At 46.6% G+C, this 15,075-nt stretch overlaps 1 long non-coding RNA gene across 1 annotated transcript in view; it reads right to left on the bottom strand.

Annotated features, from left to right (window-relative positions):
- Nucleotides 1-13,530, bottom strand: part of LOC309628131 — a 421,265-nt gene extending 407,735 nt beyond the window's left edge. Inside the window, exon 1 of the long non-coding RNA XR_014244192.1 lies at nucleotides 13,346-13,530. This is a non-coding gene — a long non-coding RNA (uncharacterized lncRNA). The remainder of the gene's footprint in view (nucleotides 1-13,345) is intronic.
- Between the last annotated feature and the right edge of the window lie 1,545 nt (nucleotides 13,531-15,075).

The raw sequence follows: 15,075 nt of genomic DNA, 5'->3' as shown, positions 1-15,075 counted from the left end.
AGCCATGGAGAAGAGTTTAGACATTAGGATAAGATAAGGAACACACCCATTATAAAGAAATCACATTAGGATTCTCTTTTTAAGCTGTTCCTTAAAACACTAGTGCTTAGGAAATCTATTGGAGGCAGAAGCAGTCAAGGGTAGCCTAGGGTTAGGGTTAGGCTTAGGGTTAGGCTTAGGGTACGGCTTCGGGTACGGGTTCGGGGAGGGGTTCGGGTACGGCGTAGGGTATGGGTTAGTGTTAGGGTTAGGGTTAGTGTTAGGGTTAGGGCTCGGTTTAGGGTACGGGTTAGGATTAGGGTACGTGTTAGGGTTAGGGTAGGGGTTAGGGTTAGGGTACGCTTTAGGTTTAGGGTAGTTATTAAACCTATCCCACTCTCTAGATACCCCTTAGCACGTAAAGGAATATTATTTGGGGGTCCAGCCATGGAGAAGAGTTTAGACACTAGGATAAGATAAGGAACACACCCATTATAAAGAAATCACATTAGGATTCTGTTTTTCAGCTGTTCCTTAAAACACTAGTGCTTAGGAAATCTATTGGAGGCAGAAGCAGACAAGGGTAGCCTAGGGTTAGGGTTAGGCTTAGGGTTAGGCTTAGGGTACGGCTTAGGGTACGGGTTCGGGGAGGGGTTCGGGTACGGCGTAGGGTATGGGTTAGGGTTAGGGTTAGGGTTAGTGTTAGGGCTAGGGCTTGGTTTAGGTTACGGGTTAGGATTAGGGTACGTGTTAGGGTTAGGGTAGGGGTTAGGTTTAGGGTACGCGTTAGGTTTAGGGTAGTTATTAAACCTATCCCACTCTCTAGATACCCCTTAGCAGGTAAAGGAATATTATTTGGGCGTTCAGCCATGGAGAAGAGTTTAGACACTAGGATAAGATAAGGAACACACCCATTATAAAGAAATCACATTAGGATTCTCTTTTTAAGCTGTTCCTTAAAACACTAGTGCTTAGGAAATCTATTGGAGGCAGAAGCAGTCAAGGGTAGCCTAGGGTTGGGGTTAGGCTTAGGGTTAGGCTTAGGGTACGGCTTCGGGTACGGGTTCGGGGAGGGGTTCGGGTACGGCGTAGGGTATGGGTTAGGGTTAGGGTTAGGGTTAGTGTTAGGGTTAGGGGTCGGTTTAGGGTACGGGTTAGGATTAGGGTACGTGTTAGGGTTAGGGTAGGGGTTAGGGTTAGGGTACGCGTTAGGGCTGGGTAGTTATTAAACCTATCCCATTCTCTAGATACCCCTTAGCACGTTAAGGAATATTATTTGGGGGTTCAGCCATGGAGAAGAGTTTAGACACTAGGATAAGATAAGGAACACACCCATTATAAAGAAATCACAATAGGATTCTCTTTTTAAGCTGTTCTTTAAAACACTAGTGCTTAGGAAATCTATTGGAGACAGAAGCAGTCAAGGGTAGCCTAGGGTTAGGGTTAGGCTTAGGGTTAGGCTTAGGGTACGGCTTAGGGTACGGGTTCGGGGAGGGTTTCGGGTATGGCGTAGGGTATGGGTTAGGGTTAGGGTTAGGGTTAGTGTTAGGGTTAGGGCTCGGTTTAGGTTACGGGTTAGGATTAGGGTACGTGTTAGGGTTAGGTTAGGGGTTAGGGTTAGGGTACGCGTTGGGGTTAGGGTAGTTATTAAACCTATCCCACTCTCTAGATACCCCTTAGCACGTAAAGGAATATTATTTCGTGGTCCAGCCATGGAGAAGAGTTTAGACACTAGGATAAGATAAGGAACACACCCATTATAAAGAAATCACATTAGGATTCTCTTTTTAAGCTGTTCCTTAAAACACTAGTGCTTAGGAAATCTATGGGAGGCCGAAGCAGTCAAGGGTAGCCTAGGGTAAGTGTTAGGCTTGGTGTTAGGCTTAGGGTACCGCTTAGTGTATGGGTTCGGGGAGGGGTTCGGGTACGGCAGAGGGTATGGGTTAGGGTTAGGGTTAGGGTTAGTGTTAGGGTTAGGGCTCGGTTTAGGGTACGGGTTAGGATTAGGGTACGTGTTAGGGTTAGGGTAGGGGTTAGGGTTAGGGTACGCATTAGGGTTAGGGTAGTTATTAAACCTATCCCACTCTCTAGATACCCCTTAGCACGTAAAGGAATATTATTTGGGGGTCCAGCCATGGAGTAGAGTTTAGACACTAGGATAAGATAAGGAACACATCCATTATAAAGAAATCACATTAGGATTCTCTTTTTCAGCTGTTCCTTAAAACACTAGTGCTTAGGAAATCTATGGGAGGCAGAAGCAGTCAAGGGTAGCCTAGGGTTAGGGTTAGGCTTAGGGTTAGGCTTAGGGTACGGCTTAGGGTACGGGTTCGGGGAGGGGTTCGGGTATGGCGTAGGGTATGGGTTAGGGTTAGGGTTAGGGTTAGTGTTAGGGTTAGGGCTCGGTTTAGGGTACGGGTTAGGATTAGGGTACGTGTTAGGGTTAGGTTAGGGGTTAGGGTTAGGGTACGCGTTGGGGTTAGGGTAGTTATTAAACCTATCCCACTCTCTAGATACCCCTTAGCACGTAAAGGAATATTATTTCGTGGTCCAGCCATGGAGAAGAGTTTAGACACTAGGATAAGATAAGGAACACACCCATTATAAAGAAATCACATTAGGATTCTCTTTTTAAGCTGTTCCTTAAAACACTAGTGCTTAGGAAATCTATGGGAGGCAGAAGTAGTCAAGGGTAGCCTAGGGTTAGGGTTAGGCTTAGGGTTAGGCTTAGGGTACGGGTTCGGGGAGGGGTTCGGGTACAGCGTAGGGTATGGGTTACTGTTAGGGTTAGGGTTAGTGTTAGGGTTAGGGCTCGGTTTAGGGTACGGGTTAGGATTAGGGTACGTGTTAGGGTTAGGGTAGGGGTTAGGGTTAGGGTACGCGTTAGGGTTAGGGTAGTTATTAAACCTATCCCACTCTCTAGATACCCCTTAGCACGTAAAGGAATATTATTTGGGGGTCCAGCCATGGAGAAGAGTTTAGACACTAGGATAAGATAAGGAACACACCCATTATAAAGAAATCACATTAGGATTCTGTTTTTCAGCTGTTCCTTAAAACACTAGTGCTTAGGAAATCTATTGGAGGCAGAAGCAGACAAGGGTAGCCTAGGGTTATGGTTAGGCTTAGGGTTAGGCTTAGGTTACGGCTTAGGGTACGGGTTCGGGGAGGGGTTCGGGTACGGCGTAGGGTATGGGTTAGGGTTAGGGTTAGGGTTAGTGTTAGGGCTAGGGCTCGGTTTAGGTTACGGGTTAGGATTAGGGTACGTGTTAGGGTTAGGGTAGGGGTTAGGGTTAGGGTACGCGTTAGGTTTAGGGTAGTTATTAAACCTATCCCACTCTCTAGATACCCCTTAGCAGGTAAAGGAATATTATTTGGGCGTTCAGCCATGGGGAAGAGTTTAGACACTAGGATAAGATAAGGAACACACCCATTATAAAGAAATCACAATAGGATTCTCTTTTTAAGCTGTTCTTTAAAACACTAGTGCTTAGGAAATATATTGGAGACAGAAGCAGTCAAGGGTAGCCTATGGTTAGGGTTAGGCTTAGGGTTAGGCTTAGGGTACGGCTTACGGTATGGGTTCGGGGAGGGGTTCGGGTACGGCGTAGGGTATGGGTTAGGGTTAGGGTTAGTGTTAGGGTTAGGGCTCGGTTTACGGAACAGGTTATGGTTATGGTACGTGTTAGTGTTAGGGTAGGGGTTAGGGTTAGGGTACGCGTTAGGGTTAGGGTAGTTATTAAACCTATCCCACTCTCTAGATACCCCTTAGCACGTAAAGGAATATTATTTGGGGGTCCAGCCATGGAGAAGAGTTTAGACATTAGGATAAGATAAGGAACACACCCATTATAAAGAAATCACATTAGGATTCTCTTTTTAAGCTGTTCCTTAAAACACTAGTGCTTAGGAAATCTATTGGAGGCAGAAGCAGTCAAGGGTAGCCTAGGGTTAGGGTTAGGCTTAGGGTTAGGCTTAGGGTACGGCTTCGGGTACGGGTTCGGGGAGGGGTTCGGGTACGGCGTAGGGTATGGGTTAGTGTTAGGGTTAGGGTTAGTGTTAGGGTTAGGGCTCGGTTTAGGGTACGGGTTAGGATTAGGGTACGTGTTAGGGTTAGGGTAGGGGTTAGGGTTAGGGTACGCTTTAGGTTTAGGGTAGTTATTAAACCTATCCCACTCTCTAGATACCCCTTAGCACGTAAAGGAATATTATTTGGGGGTCCAGCCATGGAGAAGAGTTTAGACACTAGGATAAGATAAGGAACACACCCATTATAAAGAAATCACATTAGGATTCTGTTTTTCAGCTGTTCCTTAAAACACTAGTGCTTAGGAAATCTATTGGAGGCAGAAGCAGACAAGGGTAGCCTAGGGTTAGGGTTAGGCTTAGGGTTAGGCTTAGGGTACGGCTTAGGGTACGGGTTCGGGGAAGGGTTCGGGTACGGCGTAGGGTATGGGTTAGGGTTAGGGTTAGGGTTAGTGTTAGGGCTAGGGCTCGGTTTAGGTTACGGGTTAGGATTAGGGTACGTGTTAGGGTTAGGGTAGGGGTTAGGTTTAGGGTACGCGTTAGGTTTAGGGTAGTTATTAAACCTATCCCACTCTCTAGATACCCCTTAGCAGGTAAAGGAATATTATTTGGGCGTTCAGCCATGGAGAAGAGTTTAGACACTAGGATAAGATAAGGAACACACCCATTATAAAGAAATCACATTAGGATTCTCTTTTTAAGCTGTTCCTTAAAACACTAGTGCTTAGGAAATCTATTGGAGGCAGAAGCAGTCAAGGGTAGCCTAGGGTTGGGGTTAGGCTTAGGGTTAGGCTTAGGGTACGGCTTCGGGTACGGGTTCGGGGAGGGGTTCGGGTACGGCGTAGGGTATGGGTTAGGGTTAGGGTTAGGGTTAGTGTTAGGGTTAGGGGTCGGTTTAGGGTACGGGTTAGGATTAGGGTACGTGTTAGGGTTAGGGTAGGGGTTAGGGTTAGGGTACGCGTTAGGGCTGGGTAGTTATTAAACCTATCCCATTCTCTAGATACCCCTTAGCACGTTAAGGAATATTATTTGGGGGTTCAGCCATGGAGAAGAGTTTAGACACTAGGATAAGATAAGGAACACACCCATTATAAAGAAATCACAATAGGATTCTCTTTTTAAGCTGTTCTTTAAAACACTAGTGCTTAGGAAATCTATTGGAGACAGAAGCAGTCAAGGGTAGCCTAGGGTTAGGGTTAGGCTTAGGGTTAGGCTTAGGGTACGGCTTAGGGTACGGGTTCGGGGAGGGTTTCGGGTATGGCGTAGGGTATGGGTTAGGGTTAGGGTTAGGGTTAGTGTTAGGGTTAGGGCTCGGTTTAGGTTACGGGTTAGGATTAGGGTACGTGTTAGGGTTAGGTTAGGGGTTAGGGTTAGGGTACGCGTTGGGGTTAGGGTAGTTATTAAACCTATCCCACTCTCTAGATACCCCTTAGCACGTAAAGGAATATTATTTCGTGGTCCAGCCATGGAGAAGAGTTTAGACACTAGGATAAGATAAGGAACACACCCATTATAAAGAAATCACATTAGGATTCTCTTTTTAAGCTGTTCCTTAAAACACTAGTGCTTAGGAAATCTATGGGAGGCCGAAGCAGTCAAGGGTAGCCTAGGGTAAGTGTTAGGCTTGGTGTTAGGCTTAGGGTACCGCTTAGTGTATGGGTTCGGGGAGGGGTTCGGGTACGGCAGAGGGTATGGGTTAGGGTTAGGGTTAGGGTTAGTGTTAGGGTTAGGGCTCGGTTTAGGGTACGGGTTAGGATTAGGGTACGTGTTAGGGTTAGGGTAGGGGTTAGGGTTAGGGTACGCATTAGGGTTAGGGTAGTTATTAAACCTATCCCACTCTCTAGATACCCCTTAGCACGTAAAGGAATATTATTTGGGGGTCCAGCCATGGAGTAGAGTTTAGACACTAGGATAAGATAAGGAACACATCCATTATAAAGAAATCACATTAGGATTCTCTTTTTCAGCTGTTCCTTAAAACACTAGTGCTTAGGAAATCTATGGGAGGCAGAAGCAGTCAAGGGTAGCCTAGGGTTAGGGTTAGGCTTAGGGTTAGGCTTAGGGTACGGCTTAGGGTACGGGTTCGGGGAGGGGTTCGGGTATGGCGTAGGGTATGGGTTAGGGTTAGGGTTAGGGTTAGTGTTAGGGTTAGGGCTCGGTTTAGGGTACGGGTTAGGATTAGGGTACGTGTTAGGGTTAGGTTAGGGGTTAGGGTTAGGGTACGCGTTGGGGTTAGGGTAGTTATTAAACCTATCCCACTCTCTAGATACCCCTTAGCACGTAAAGGAATATTATTTCGTGGTCCAGCCATGGAGAAGAGTTTAGACACTAGGATAAGATAAGGAACACACCCATTATAAAGAAATCACATTAGGATTCTCTTTTTAAGCTGTTCCTTAAAACACTAGTGCTTAGGAAATCTATGGGAGGCAGAAGTAGTCAAGGGTAGCCTAGGGTTAGGGTTAGGCTTAGGGTTAGGCTTAGGGTACGGGTTCGGGGAGGGGTTCGGGTACAGCGTAGGGTATGGGTTACTGTTAGGGTTAGGGTTAGTGTTAGGGTTAGGGCTCGGTTTAGGGTACGGGTTAGGATTAGGGTACGTGTTAGGGTTAGGGTAGGGGTTAGGGTTAGGGTACGCGTTAGGGTTAGGGTAGTTATTAAACCTATCCCACTCTCTAGATACCCCTTAGCACGTAAAGGAATATTATTTGGGGGTCCAGCCATGGAGAAGAGTTTAGACACTAGGATAAGATAAGGAACACACCCATTATAAAGAAATCACATTAGGATTCTGTTTTTCAGCTGTTCCTTAAAACACTAGTGCTTAGGAAATCTATTGGAGGCAGAAGCAGACAAGGGTAGCCTAGGGTTAGGGTTAGGCTTAGGGTTAGGCTTAGGGTACGGCTTAGGGTACGGGTTCGGGGAGGGGTTCGGGTACGGCGTAGGGTATGGGTTAGGGTTAGGGTTAGGGTTAGTGTTAGGGCTAGGGCTCGGTTTAGGTTACGGGTTAGGATTAGGGTACGTGTTAGGGTTAGGGTAGGGGTTAGGTTTAGGGTACGCGTTAGGTTTAGGGTAGTTATTAAACCTATCCCACTCTCTAGATACCCCTTAGCAGGTAAAGGAATATTATTTGGGCGTTCAGCCATGGGGAAGAGTTTAGACACTAGGATAAGATAAGGAACACACCCATTATAAAGAAATCACAATAGGATTCTCTTTTTAAGCTGTTCTTTAAAACACTAGTGCTTAGGAAATATATTGGAGACAGAAGCAGTCAAGGGTAGCCTAGGGTTAGGGTTAGGCTTAGGGTTAGGCTTAGGGTACGGCTTACGGTATGGGTTCGGGGAGGGGTTCGGATACGGCGTAGGGTATGGGTTAGGGTTAGGGTTAGTGTTAGGGTTAGGGCTCGGTTTACGGAACAGGTTATGGTTATGGTACGTGTTAGTGTTAGGGTAGGGGTTAGGGTTAGGGTACGCGTTAGGGTTAGGGTAGTTATTAAACCTATCCCACTCTCTAGATACCCCTTAGCACGTAAAGGAATATTATTTGGGGGTCCAGCCATGGAGAAGAGTTTAGACACTAGGATAAGATAAGGAACACACCCATTATAAAGAAATCACATTAGGATTCTCTTTTTCAGCTGTTCCTTAAAACACTAGTGCTTAGGAAATCTATTGGAGGCAGAAGCAGTCAAGGGTAGCCTAGGGTTAGGGTTAGGCTTAGGGTTAGGCTTAGGGTACGGCTTAGGGTACGGGTTTGGGGAGGGGTTCGGGTACGGAGTAGGGTATGGGTTAGGGTTAGGGTTAGTGTTAGGGTTAGGGTTCGGTTTAGGGTACGGGTTAGGATTAGGGTACGTGTTAGGGTTAGGGTAGGGGTTAGGGTTAGGGTACGCGTTGGGGTTAGGGTAGTTATTAAACCTATCCCACTCTCTAGATACCCCTTAGCACGTAAAGGAATATTATTTCGTGGTCCAGCCATGGAGAAGAGTTTAGACACTAGGATAAGATAAGGAACACACCCATTATAAAGAAATCACATTAGGATTCTCTTTTTAAGCTGTTCCTTAAAACACTAGTGCTTAGGAAATCTATGGGAGGCAGAAGTAGTCAAGGGTAGCCTAGGGTTAGGGTTAGGCTTAGGGTTAGGCTTAGGGTACGGGTTCGGGGAGGGGTTCGGGTACAGCGTAGGGTATGGGTTACTGTTAGGGTTAGGGTTAGTGTTAGGGTTAGGGCTCGGTTTAGGGTACGGGTTAGGATTAGGGTACGTGTTAGGGTTAGGGTAGGGGTTAGGGTTAGGGTACGCGTTAGGTTTAGGGTAGTTATTAAACCTATCCCACTCTCTAGATACCCCTTAGCACGTAAAGGAATATTATTTGGGGGTCCAGCCATGGAGAAGAGTTTAGACACTAGGATAAGATAAGGAACACACCCATTATAAAGAAATCACATTAGGATTCTGTTTTTCAGCTGTTCCTTAAAACACTAGTGCTTAGGAAATCTATTGGAGGCAGAAGCAGACAAGGGTAGCCTAGGGTTATGGTTAGGCTTAGGGTTAGGCTTAGGGTACGGCTTAGGGTACGGGTTCGGGGAGGGGTTCCGGTACGGCGTAGGGTATGGGTTAGGGTTAGGGTTAGGGTTAGTGTTAGGGCTAGGGCTCGGTTTAGGTTACGGGTTAGGATTAGGGTACGTGTTAGGGTTAGGGTAGGGGTTAGGGTTAGGGTACGCGTTAGAGTTAGGGTAGTTATTAAACCTATCCCACTCTCTAGATACCCCTTAGCAGGTAAAGGAATATTATTTGGGCGTTCAGCCATGGGGAAGAGTTTAGACACTAGGATAAGATAAGGAACACACCCATTATAAAGAAATCACAATAGGATTCTCTTTTTAAGCTGGTCTTTAAAACACTAGTGCTTAGGAAATATATTGGAGACAGAAGCAGTCAAGGGTAGCCTATGGTTAGGGTTAGGCTTAGGGTTAGGCTTAGGGTACGGCTTACGGTATGGGTTCGGGGAGGGGTTCGGGTACGGCGTAGGGTATGGGTTAGGGTTAGGGTTAGTGTTAGGGTTAGGGCTCGGTTTACGGAACAGGTTATGGTTATGGTACGTGTTAGTGTTAGGGTAGGGGTTAGGGTTAGGGTACGCGTTAGGGTTAGGGTAGTTATTAAACCTATCCCACTCTCTAGATACCCCTTAGCACGTAAAGGAATATTATTTGGGGGTCCAGCCATGGAGAAGAGTTTAGACATTAGGATAAGATAAGGAACACACCCATTATAAAGAAATCACATTAGGATTCTCTTTTTAAGCTGTTCCTTAAAACACTAGTGCTTAGGAAATCTATTGGAGGCAGAAGCAGTCAAGGGTAGCCTAGGGTTAGGGTTAGGCTTAGGGTTAGGCTTAGGGTACGGCTTCGGGTACGGGTTCGGGGAGGGGTTCGGGTACGGCGTAGGGTATGGGTTAGTGTTAGGGTTAGGGTTAGTGTTAGGGTTAGGGCTCGGTTTAGGGTACGGGTTAGGATTAGGGTACGTGTTAGGGTTAGGGTAGGGGTTAGGGTTAGGGTACGCTTTAGGTTTAGGGTAGTTATTAAACCTATCCCACTCTCTAGATACCCCTTAGCACGTAAAGGAATATTATTTGGGGGTCCAGCCATGGAGAAGAGTTTAGACACTAGAATAAGATAAGGAACACACCCACTATTAAGAAATCACATTAGGATTCTCTTTTTAAGCTGTTCCTTAAAACACTAGTGCTTAGGAAATCTATTGGAGGCAGAAGCAGTCAAGGGTAGCCTAGGGTTAGGGTTAGGCTTAGGGTTAGGCTTAGGGTACGGCTTCGGGTACGGGTTCGGGGAGGGGTTCGGGTACGGCGTAGGGTATGTGTTAGGGTTAGGGTTAGTGTTAGGGTTAGGGCTCAGTTTAGGGTACGGGTTAGGATTAGGGTACGTGTTAGGGTTAGGGTAGGGGTTAGGGTTAGGGTACGCGTTAGCGTTAGAGTAGTTATTAAACCTATCCCACTCTCTAGATACCCCTTAGCACGTAAAGGAATATTATTTGGGGGTCCAGCCATGGAGAAGAGTTTAGACACTAGGATAAGATAAGGAACACACCCATTATAAAGAAATCACATTAGGATTCTCTTTTTCAGCTGTTCCTTAAAACACTAGTGCTTAGGAAATGTATTGGAGACAGAAGCAGTCAAGGGTAGCCTAGGGTTAGGGTTAGGCTTAGGGTTAAGCTTAGGGTACGGCTTCGGGTACGCGTTCGGGGAGGGGTTCGGGTACGGCGTAGGGTATGGGTTAGGGTTAGGGATACGGTTAGTGTTAGGGTTAGGGCTCGGTTTAAAGTACGGGTTAGGATTAGGGTACGTGTTAGGGTTAGGGTACGCGTTAGGGTTAGGGTAGTTATTAAACCTATCCCACTCTCTAGATACCCCTTAGCACGTAAAGGAATATTATTTGGGGGTCCAGCCATGGAGAAGAGTTTAGACACTAGGATAAGATAAGGAACACACCCATTATAAAGAAATCACATTAGGATTCTGTTTTTAAGCTGTTCCTTAAAACACTAGTGCTTAGGAAATCTATGGGAGGCAGAAGCAGTCAAGGGTAGCCTAGGGTTAGGGTTAGGCTTAGGGTTAGGCTTAGGGTACGGCTTAGGGTACGGGTTCGGGGAGGGGTTCGGGTACGGCGTACGGTATGGGTTAGGGTTAGGTTTAGGGTTAGTGTTAGGGTTAGGGCTCGGTTTAGGGTACGGGTTAGGATTAGGGTACGTGTTAGGGTTAGGGTAGGGGTTAGGGTTAGGGTACGCGTTAGGTTTAGGTTAGTTATTAAACCTATCCCACTCTCTAGATACCCCTTAGCACGTAAAGGAATATTATTTGGGGGTCCAGCCATGGAGAAGAGTTTAGACACTAGGATAAGATAAGGAACACACCCATTATGAAGAAATCACATTAGGATTCTCTTTTTCAGCTGTTCCTTAAAACACTAGTGCTTAGGAAATCTATTGGAGGCAGAAGCAGTCAAGGGTAGCCTAGGGTTAGGGTTAGGCTGAGGGTTAGGCTTAGGGTACAGCTTAGGGTACGGGTTCGGGGAGGGGTTCGGGTACGGCGTAGGGTATGGGTTAGGGTTAGGGTTAGGGTTAGGGTTAGGGTTAGGGCTCGGTTTAGGGTACGGGTTAGGATAAGGGTACGTGGTAGGGTTAGGGTAGGGGTTAGGGTTAGGGTACGCGTTAGGGTTAGGGTAGTTATTAAACCTATCCCACTCTCTAGATACCCCTTAGCACGTAAAGGAATATTATTTGGGGGTCCAGCCATGGAGAAGAGTTTAGACACTAGGATAAGATAAGGAACACACCCATTATAAAGAAATCACATTAGGATTCTCTTTTTCAGCTGTTCCTTAAAACACTAGTGCTTAGGAAATCTATTGGAGGCAGAAGCAGTCAAGGGTAGCCTAGGGTTAGGGTTAGGCTGAGGGTACGGCTTCGGGTACGGGTTCGGGGAGGGGTTCGGGTACGGCGTAGGGTATGGGTTAGGGGTAGGGTTAGTGTTAGGGTTAGGGCTCGGTTTAGGGTACGGGTTAGGATTAGGGTACGTGTTAGGGTTAGGGTAGGGGTTAGGGTTAGGGTACGCGTTAGGGTTAGGGTAGTTCTTAAACCTATCCCACTCTCTAGATACCCCTTAGCACGTAAAGGAATATTATTTGGGGGTCCAGCCATGGAGAAGAGTTTAGACACTAGGATAAGATAAGGAACACACCCATTATAAAGAAATAACATTAGGATTCTCTTTTTCAGCTGTTCCTTAAAACACTAGTGCTTAGGAAATCTATTGGAGGCAGAAGCAGTCAAGGGTAGCCTAGGGTTAGGGTTAGGCTGAGGGTTAGGCTTAGGGTACAGCTTAGGGTACGGGTTCGGGGAGGGGTTCGGGTACGGCGTAGGGTATGGGTTAGGGTTAGGGTTAGGGTTAGGGTTAGGGTTAGGGCTCGGTTTAGGGTACGGGTTAGGATAAGGGTACGTGTTAGGGTTAGGGTAGGGGTTAGGGTTAGGGTACGCGTTAGGGTTAGGGTAGTTATTAAACCTATCCCACTCTCTAGATACCCCTTAGCACGTAAAGGAATATTATTTGGGGGTCCAGCCATGGAGAAGAGTTTAGACACTAGGATAAGATAAGGAACACACCCATTATAAAGAAATCACATTAGGATTCTCTTTTTAAGCTGTTCCTTAAAACACTAGTGCTTAGGAAACCTATAGGAGGCAGAAGCAGTCAACGGAAGCCTAGGGTTAGGGTTAGGCTTAGGGTTAGGCTTAGGGTACGGCTTAGGGTACGGCTTCGGGGAGGGGGTCGGGTACGGCGTAGGGTATGGGTTAGGGTTAGGGTTAGGGTTAGTGTTAGGGTTAGGGCTCGGTTTAGGGTACGGGTTAGGATTAGGGTACGTGTTAGGGTTAGGGTAGGGGTTAGGGTTAGGGTACGCGTTAGGGTTAGGGTAGTTCTTAAACCTATCCCACTCTCTAGATACCCCTTAGCACGTAAAGGAATATTATTTGGGGGTCCAGCCATGGAGAAGAGTTTAGACACTAGGATAAGATAAGGAACACACCCATTATAAAGAAATAACATTAGGATTCTCTTTTTCAGCTGTTCCTTAAAACACTAGTGCTTAGGAAATCTATTGGAGGCAGAAGCAGTCAAGGGTATCCTAGGGTTAGGGTTAGGCTGAGAGTTGGGCTTAGGGTACAGCTTAGGGTTCGGGTTCGGGGAGGGGTTCGGGTACGGCGTAAGGTATGGGTTAGGGTTAGGGTTAGGGTTAGGGTTAGGGTTAGGGCTCGGTTTAGGGTACGGGTTAGGATAAGGGTACGTGTTAGGGTTAGGGTAGGGGTTAGGGTTAGGGTACGCGTTAGGGTTAGGGTAGTTATTAAACCTATCCCACTCTCTAGATACCCCTTAGCACGTAAAGGAATATTATTTGGGGGTCCAGCCATGGAGAAGAGTTTAGACACTAGGATAAGATAAGGAACACACCCATTATAAAGAAATCACATTAGGATTCTCTTTTTAAGCTGTTCCTTAAAACACTAGTGCTAAGGAAACCTATAGGAGGCAGAAGCAGTCAACGGAAGCCTAGGGTTAGTGTTAGGCTTAGGGTTAGGCTTAGGGTACGGCTTAGGGTACGGCTTCGGGGAGGGGGTCGGGTACGGCGTAGGGTATGGGTTAGGGTTAGGGTTAGGGTTAGTGTTAGGGTTAGGGCTCGGTTTAGGGTATGGTTTAGGATTAGGGTACATGTTAGGTTTAGGGTAGGAGTTAGGGTTAGGGTACGCGTTAGGGTTAGGGTAGTTATTAAACCTATCCCTCTCTCTAGATACCCCTTAGCACGTAAAGGAATATTATTTGGGGGTCCAGCCATGGAGAAGAGTTTAGACACTAGGATAAGATAAGGATCACACCCATTATAAAGAAATCACATTAGGATTCTCTTTTTCAGCTGTTCCTTAAAACACTAGTGCTTAGGAAATCTATTGGAGGCAGAAGCAGTCAAGGGTAGCCTAGGGTTAGAGTTAGGCTTAGGGTTAGGCTTAGGGTACGGCTTCGGGTACGGGTTCGGGGAGGGGTTCGGGTACGGCGTAGGGTATGGGTTAGGGTTAGGGTTACGGTTAGTGTTAGGGTTAGGGCTCGGTTTAGGGTACGGGTTAGGATTAGGGTACGTGTTAGGGTTAGGGTACGCGTTAGGGTTAGGGTAGTTATTAAACCTATCCCACTCTCTAGATACCCCTTAGCACGTAAAGGAATATTATATGGGGGTCCAGCCATGGAGAAGAGTTTAGACACTAGGATAAGATAAGGAACACACCCATTATAAAGAAATCACATTAGGATTCTCTTTTTAAGCTGTTCCTTAAAACACTAGTGCTTAGGAAATCTATTGGAGGCAGAAGCAGTCAAGGGTAGCCTAGGGTTAGGGTTAGGCTGAGGGTTAGGCTTAGGGTACGGCTTAGGGTACGGGATCGGGGAGGGGTTCGTGTACAGCGTAGGGTATGGGTTACTGTTAGGGTTAGGGTTCGTGTTAGGGTTAGGGCTCGGTTTAGGTTACGGGTTAGGTTTAGGGTACGTGTTAGGGTTAGGGTAGGCGTTAGGGTTAGGGTACGCGTTAGGGTTAGGGTAGTTATTAAACCTATCCCACTCTCTAGATACCCCTTCGCACGTAAAGGAATATTATTTGGGGGTGCAGCCATGGAGAAGAGTTTAGACACTAGGATAAGATAAGGAACACACCCATTATAAAGAAATCACTTTAGGATTCTCTTTTTAAGCTGTTCCTTAAAACACTAGTGCTTACGAAACCTATTGGAGGCAGAAGCAGTCAACGGTAGCCTAGGGTTAGGGTTAGGCTTAGGGTTAGGCTTAGGGTACGGCTTAGGGTACGGCTTCGGGGAGGGGGTCGGGTACGGCGTAGGGTATGGGTTAGGGTTAGGGTTAGGGTTAGTGTTAGGGTTAGGGCTCGGTTTAGGTTACGGGTTAGGATTAGGGTACGTGTTACGGTTAGGGTAGGGGTTAGGGTTAGGGTACGCGTTAGGGTTAGGGTAGTTATTAAACCTATCCCACTCTCTAGATACCCCTTAGCACGTAAAGGAATATTATTTGGGGGTCCAGCCATGGAGAAGAGTTTAGACACTAGCATAAGATAAGGAACACACCCATTATAAAGAAATCACATTACGATTCTCTTTTTCAGCTGTTCCTTAAAACACTAGTGCTTAGGAAATCTATTGGAGGCAGAAGCAGTCAAGGGTAGCCTAGGGTTAGGGTTAGGCTTAGGGTTAGGCTTAGGGTACGGCTTAGGGTACGGGTTTGGGGAGGGGTTCAGGTACGGCATAGGGTATGGGTTAGGGTTAGGGTTAGGGTTAGTGTTAGGGTTAGGGCTCGGTTTAGGTTATGGGTTAGGTTTAGGGTATGTGTTAGGGTTAGGGTACGTGTTAGGGTTAGGGTACGCGTTAGGGTTAGGGTAGTTATTAAACCTATCCCACTCTCTAGATACCCCTTAGCACGTAAAGGAATATTATATGGGGGTCCAGCCA

Source organism: Balaenoptera borealis, assembly GCF_965194805.1.
Source record: "Balaenoptera borealis genome assembly, chromosome: 4".
Classification (NCBI taxonomy): Eukaryota; Metazoa; Chordata; class Mammalia; order Artiodactyla; family Balaenopteridae; genus Balaenoptera; species Balaenoptera borealis.
This window is presented reverse-complemented; position numbering and strand designations above follow the sequence as displayed.